Consider the following 7,648-nt stretch of genomic DNA (forward strand, 5'->3'; position numbering starts at 1 on the left):
TCTAGAGGATTACTGGTATTTGGTGGGGATATGTTATTTTGGTTTTTCATGTTATTATTTTTTCTCTGTGATTTTGACATGTGAATTTCTTTTGTAGTTTCTGACTCTTGTGTGATACTCGGGCCTTCAAGTTTAGTTCTGCTTCTTTTTTTTTGAGCTTTATGTGTCTTTGTGGTTTACTTTTTGGGTATGAAGAGCTGGTTCGTCTAAGCTTCTGGTTCTCTCTTTTTATTTTATATTGTCGAGGCCGGATTGATTTTGTCTTCAGGAGTTCCGCAGTGGCCCAATTCCAATGTGGATCAGAAGTTTTCAGACTTTCTCCTTAGGTCTGGAATCTTCTAAGAATGATTTTGGCCTCAGGAACTTGGGTGTTGGACTGACCTGACACCCTGGCCTTGGCTGTGCCACGCAGGGATGCAAAGGCAGATGGGGTGGGAAGAAGCCCCAAGATTTCCCAGGGAGTGGATTGAGTAGCTGGGTTGTGCTGGATGCAAAGGATCAGGGAGAGTAAAGGTAAGCCTCGGAGCCCCAGAAAGAGGCTGGCAGGTGTTGCAGGACCAGAGAAGCAGAGAGAGGTGAGGGTGGGGCCGGGTCCAGAGGCAGTGCTCCTGGGTCCCAAGGAAGGCACCAAGCCGGTCGGGGTGAACAGGGTCAGGAATAAGCACTGGCTCCGCAGGTGTCTGGGGCCCCAAGACTAGGAATGGCACAGGGCCCAAGCTACGAGTAGAGAACAGCGGGGGAGATGGACGGGTGAGTGCGGCTGGGGGAGTCAAGGCCCTGAGGGCTGCACAGTAGACTTACCCCAAGTGAGGCCTGAGGGCGGGAGATCGGGCCAGGAGAGCCCCATATGTTCTTATATCGTAATGTTGACACTTCCATCACTTCTTCTGGGCACCCTCTTGGGAGACAGGCTTTTAGTGAAATCCAACCAGATGGACGGGTGAGTGCGGCTGGGGGAGTCAAGGCCCTGAGGGCTGCACAGTAGACTTACCCCAAGTGAGGCCTGAGGGCGGGAGATCGGGCCAGGAGAGCCCCATATGTTCTTATATCGTAATGTTGACACTTCCATCACTTCTTCTGGGCACCCTCTTGGGAGACAGGCTTTTAGTGAAATCCAACCACAATGAAGCCACCATGATGGAGAAGGGTTTGTGGAACACCAGTACAGAGGCACAGAGAAATGGCTATGGAGTCATCTTGTAGCATGCCAGATGTGTGAGGCAGTGAGGACCCAGAAGATGTTAGCCAGGAGTAAAGGGCATGCCATGCAAGGATGAGGACTGACCAGTACATATAAAAAAGCCAGGCTCAGCAGCATGTGCCTGTAATCCCAGTACTGGTGTGGCAGAGAGAAGAGCCTCTCTTGGACTCTCTGGTTAGCCAGCCTAGCTGAATTGGCAAGCGCCAGGTTCAGAGAGAGAACTGTCTCAAAAAATTAGAAGACTGAGAAAGTCTCCCAAAATTGACCTCTGGTTTCTCTACATAGACACGTACACACATGCACACACACCCACACACCCACACATACACACACACACACACACACACACAAGTTTTTGGTCCAGATTTTGGGGTATCTGGTCATTGCTGAGTGGAGTTGAAATCAGCTCATCCTCTGAGCCATGTCTGGCTACAGATGTGGGAGAAAAAGAAATGCTATTTTATTTTATTATTATTTTAATTTTGTGTGTATGCATGTATTGCCTGCATGTAGGTAAGTACACCCGTTTTGTGCAATGCCCATGGAGGTCAGAAGAGGCTATTGGATCCCCTGGAACTGGAGTTATGGACAGTTGTTAGCTCCCATGTGGGTGCTGAGATTCGAACCTGGGTCTTCTGCAAGAACAGCCAGTGTTCTTAACCACTGAGCCATCTTTCCAACCCCCAGAAATGCCATTATAATCTAAGTTTGGGGAGTGGCTTTTTTAGAGCCTTAGTACCTGCAATAGAAGCTGAGATAAACTTGGCCTTTGGGAAGCTCCCAAGCTGACACTTTGACTTCTGACCTAGTTTCAGTGTTCTGGATAATTTCCCTTCTTTTGGTAGAAGACAACATCAAGCTTGCGTTAGACAGCTTAATCTGCCTCAACTCTGAAGTAGACCTTTCCCTAAAGAGCCTTTTTAATGGAGAATAGTATTTTGAGTTTAAAATCTGAGCATCATGAGAATTTCCAGTGGAAGAATTTACATTTAAAAGATTACAATCAAAAACAAAAAAATATTTCAATATGTTTCCTAAAAGCAAAGATTGACAAGAAATACATTAGAAAATCCCATACAAGGGGCTGGAGAGATGTCTCAGCAGTTAGGAGCACTGACTGCTCTTGCAGAGGACTTGGATTGGGTTCCAGCACCCACATGGCAGCTAACAATAACTCCTGTTCTAGGGGGAACCGATGCCCTCTACTGGCCTCTTCGGGCATTGCCTGCAAAACCCTCATCCACATTAAAAAAAAAAAAGAAAATTAACTGGGCATGGTGAAGCACACCTTTAATCTCAGCACTTGGGAGGCAGAGGCAGGCAAATCTCTATGGAACAGAGGTCAACCTGGTCTACATAGTTCCAGGCCAGCTGGGGCTATAGGGAGACACTGTTTCAAACACACACACACACACACACACACACACACACACACACACACAAAACAAAGAAACAAAAGCATTTAATAAAAATCCAATAAAATTAAATATAAACAGTTGTCAAAGAATAGCATATCAGGGGCTGGAGAGATGGCTCAGTGGTTAAGAGCACTGATTGCTCTTGCAGAGGACCCGGGTTCAGTTCCTAGCACCCACATGGCACCTATGAACTGTCCTTAACTCCGGTTCCAAGGGAATGCTAAGCCCTCTTCTGACCTCTGTGGCATTGCAGGACACGGGTGCACTCACATACATGTAGGCAATACACTCATACCCATAAAATAAAAGTAATAAATAAAAAAATTTTTAAAAAGGATAGCATATCAATAATAATCATCGAATCATGCTCAACGTAATGATCAGAGTATAGGACTAGGCTGCTGCGTGTGGTGGTGCAATCGCAGCACTTGGGAGGCAGAAGCAGGCATATTTCTGTGAGTTTGAGGCCAGCCTCATCTACATAGTAAGCTCCAGGACAGCTGGGGCTACAGGGAGACCATGGAGAGAGAGAGAGAGAGAGAGAGAGAGAGAGAGAGAGAGAGAGAGATATTATCTTTCCTTTACTAAATAGCAGATTTTCTTTGAAAGAAAAGTGTCCCAGTGCTGAAAAGGATGTTCTGAAATGAATCTCAAGCACGCTAGTACAAGTAATCCCTGGTGATGGCTCTCTTCCTATGGTCCGGCAATGTGAGTTAGGAGTCATAGAGTTCAAGGCATTTATACTGGTCAGGATAAAGCTCAAGATACTGTCCTAGATTGTTTCTCCATTGCTGTGACAAAACACTCTGACCACTACCAATTTGGGGAGGAAAGGGTTTGTCTTACATCTCCCAGGTCACAGTTCATCAGAGAGCCCAAGGTAGGAACTCAGGGCAAAACCTGGAGTCAGGAGCTGGAACGCAGGCCATGGAGAATCATTGCTTACTGACTTGTTCCCCTGGCCCCATGTTCAGCCTGCTTTCTTATGCAACACAGGCCCACCTGCCCAGGGGTGGCACCACCCACAGTGGGCTGGGCCCTCCCACATCACTCATCAAGAAGATGCCCCTCAGACATGGCCACAGGCCAGTCCAATAGAGGAAATTCCCCAATTGAGGCTCCTTCAACCCAGGTGTGTCAAGTTGACACTAAAGCATCCAGCAGAGATACAAAACTAATGAAGAAGTATAAAAAATAAGTGTCTTTTAAAACTCCACAGTTACATTTTTCTAATGCAAGGTCTGGAGACAGAGGTTCAGGTTAGGAGGGCAAGTCTGATTTCTGTCCTTTGGGGTCTAGTTTTCTTCCATTCATTTTCCCTGCCAATCCCCAAGTACTAAATTGATGTTAGAGTTTGTTCGGATAGAGTTTACCTCAGAGAAGTCTGATCCAGCTTGCATGAAGGAAAATAAAGAAATCTACAACAATTTTCTTTTAGGCAAAAGAGATGGAATTCTGCTCACAAGGCCTCACCTATTCATAAGGAAGGCCAGAAGCTATGGTCTTTGGGGAGGCATCTCAGCATCTTTCCTAAATTAGTTTGTTTGAAATAAGACAACATCCTTTAATTCCATAATTCAACTTCTGATACTCTATCTGAATAAAATAGATGAATTATAAAATACACGTAGCAGGAATTGGAGAGAAGGCTCAGCAGTCAATAGTGCTCATCTAGCACCCATGGGACATCCAGGCAGAACTAACACCCTTTTCTGGCCTCCACAGGCACCCACACACATTTGCATGCCACACAGAAATTTAAAAAGTCAGGTACCTTTTGTGATAGTTTTGCATGCTATACTAAAGTCTAGTGCTTCTGTCGCTGACATCTTCCATGAACCCAACTCAGTGATACCTAGCTTAAAACATACATAAAGTCCCCACACAAATCCCTCAGGATTTTGTGACATAGACGTATATAGGAGATATTGCAAGGTGTTTTGTGCAGTGGTAGTGGCATTTTGCAGATGGAGTGAGTCCCACAGTGTTGGCATCCTGACAGTAGCTCATTCCTCAGCCTCCTTGAGCCAGGTATGGACCTCAGTTACTCCCATGTATTTGATACATACAGGCCGAACAGAAATTCAAGTGCAGTTCATGATTTTTTTTTCTTTCTTTTAGAATGAGAAGGAACACACACACACAATATTTGTAAGAAAACAACAGTTCTTTATTCTGTACCACCTGCTTTAATGCAAGCCAGGTCGCAGAGTGATGCAACCCGCAGGCGTGGAAGCGGGCTGGCGGATGGGCTGTCTCTGGCTGGTCTGATGTCAGAGCAGATCATGTGGTACTCCGTGGGCAGCTGGGACTGGCCGGCGGGAAGCACATGGATTACAGTCTGAGGCTGTGATGGGAAAGTCTTTCCTGGGCTGCTGTCTCACACGCTGCAGGCGGGGAGGCTGGGGGGTCGGACTCGCTGGGGCCCGGTCTGCTGCGCCGCTCGCAGGCAACTGCTGAGAGAAGCTGCTGCGCCCAGTAAGTGCCTGGGGAAGGTCTTTGTTCAGAGCTTTTGGGAAGCGGGAGGAAGAGTTGGTGTGGATGGGGGATGCTGGAAGCCCTTTGTAAATCACGCTCGGGATCTGGGCTGGGCAGTGTTGCTTTGCGAGGCATCCCGAGGTCAAAGGCTTGCACCTGATGTGCAAATCGTCCCCAGTCCCGATTTTGATTTGTTTCCCACGTGATGTTTTTCTAACGGTTTCTATTTTTGTAATTGCAGGGCAGATTTTTTAGACCTGATTAAAGTGAACTGATTTCACATTCCCTAACCCTGTGTGGACTTGTTGTTTTTCTGTGGCAAGCAAGGGGAGGGGCAGGGTGGGGGCTCTCTTGGGCAGCATCGCTGCTGCGTTAAGATGCCCGCTGTGTTTGTGCCCGAGAAATATGCAGTGGTTTCCACCCTCCCCGCTTTGGCTGAGGAGGTGGTAAGTGGGAAAGTCGGGTGGAGGAGCACAAGGGACGTTTGATTAGTTTTTGGTAAACAGTTGGCCTTTTTTAATGGTTACATTTTATGTTAGGTAGTGTCATATCGGGGCAGAACAGATGCGGGTAGGGGAAGAATGATGGAGTTTTTACCCCTTCCCCCCCCCCCCGCAAAGAAATTATCTTTCCTGCTTCCAAAGCCCAATTAAGGTGTGGCAAAGTATGAGAAGTGTAGTGCAGATTTCTTAGCATTTCTTTTTTCCTTTTTACTGACGACGGGTACCACACATGCCTCAGGCATGATCCTCAGCTCTACAGCATCTTAGGTGTGGTCTTTTCCAAAGAGTAAGAGCATAGATTTAATACCATATTACTGTTCCTGCTGGCATAGAACACTCAATCTTTTTTTACACTGAAAAAAAAAAGTGGTTGGAAGGCAATAGAAGGAGAATTTAGAAGAATAGATTATTTCCCAGGGATACCCATCTGAGACCATCTTTCTTTTGAGCACTCGATACAGATTTAGGTCAAGGTGTGGTAACCCCTTGAAAGAACATATGCAAATAATTAGGCTTTGTTTTTAAGCCCAATTACCCTAAATCCTCTTTCTTTCTTTTTCTCTTTCTTCTTTCTTTCTTTCTTTCTTTCTTTCTTTCTTTCTTTCTTTCTTTCTTTCTTGATATATTTATTTTGTATTTAAAGGGATAACTCTTTGGGGCCACATGCTGATTCCAGAAACATTTAGGCATTGAAGAAAGTTTTTGGGTGGGAAACATGGTGGAATGGAAGCAAAAAAGGTCTTAGATGTAGCCTGTTCTTCTCTGTAGCCTTCTATAATAGATGATTTAAGTCACAGAGCTCCAAACAACAGACAGGAGATTGCCCCACCCGTCATGCTGTGAACATGGAGTGCTCACTTTCCATTTTATCCCCATAAATTGCATAAGCTAAGGCATACCTGGTATGCATATCACAGGTACCAACCTTGCAGAACGAAGCTAGAGCCAAAAGAAGGTATTTCTGCTTCATTTTGTAGAGTGAAAGATTTATTCTTATCTGTCACTGCTTGTCATCATTAGCCATTTCACTTAGGGGAGCACAGTATGAAGAATGCTTTCAGAGGTCTTACCCAGCTCACCCTGCTTCCTTAGAAGAGTCCCAGACCACACCCCCTTTTCTGGTTGCATGCCAAAGACAGTCTCTCTGAGGGTGGGGGCCTTATAAAATTACGCCCACACTTGGGCTCGTTAATATTCTGCATAAACCTCATTTGGTTGCAGACATGTACCACCAGCTTCTTGGGGGGGGGGATGCTTATTTATAGGTGTTTTGGAATTTCCGTTCTCCAAAAATTAATATTAATATGGAAAGAAATGGAAGAAAGTTACCAGTTTTCCAGTCTCTCATAAGCTCTGCTAACATCTTTCTTACTTGTAAAGCTAAGCAGACTGCATTTGATAAGAAGGAGCCAACCAAATCCCACATTTCTACTTTTCAGGGAAGGCACTTGAAACTAGACCTTAGGACTGACAGTGCGTTGTTGTATTTTTCAGGAAAGGAAACTGGCCAGTGAGACTCATGGGAGTGACAGTTCAGGGCTGGCACCCAGATCATGTGGCTCCCAGCTCAGTGCTGCCTCTGCATTCTTACCATCTAAGGGGAGAGCATTTTCCTACAAAATAAACAGTTCTATTTTAGATTACTTAAGATTTATTTTGCTAAAACACTATATTACTAAGATAGTAAGGTCACTGTAACTTTATTTTCCTTCCTAAAGATTGTCTTGGAAAAGATTAGAAAGACCAGAAAGACTGGGTGTGGTCGTACACACCTTTAATCCTAGCTCTCAGGAGGTAGAGGCAGGCAGATCTCTGAGATTGAGGCCAGCCTGGTCTACATGGTGAGTTGTAGGCCAGTTGGGACTGTACGGAGACCCTGTCTCAAAACAAAATAAAACAAGTCAAGGAGGTTCTGTTTTCTTAGAAGAGTAGAGTGCATACAGGCTTTGCTGGTCCTGTGATGAGACTGCAGATATCAATCCTGGCTTTATGGGTGTGTGGACCACAGTAATTAATGAGGGAGATCATTGCTTAGTAATTTTGCATAT

At 45.4% G+C, this 7,648-nt stretch overlaps 1 protein-coding gene across 1 annotated transcript in view; it reads left to right on the forward strand.

Annotated features, from left to right (window-relative positions):
- The first annotated feature begins 4,919 nt into the window (after positions 1-4,919).
- Ank2 (ankyrin 2) overlaps positions 4,920-7,648 on the forward strand; it is a 675,290-nt gene continuing 672,561 nt past the window's right edge. Inside the window, exon 1 of the mRNA XM_029563867.1 lies at positions 4,920-5,097. The gene's annotated coding sequence lies outside the window, so the exon portion shown is untranslated. The remainder of the gene's footprint in view (positions 5,098-7,648) is intronic.

This window comes from Nannospalax galili, unplaced genomic scaffold (genome assembly GCF_000622305.1).
Source record: "Nannospalax galili isolate Female #2095 unplaced genomic scaffold, S.galili_v1.0 scaffold216, whole genome shotgun sequence".
Taxonomy (NCBI): Eukaryota; Metazoa; Chordata; class Mammalia; order Rodentia; family Spalacidae; genus Nannospalax; species Nannospalax galili.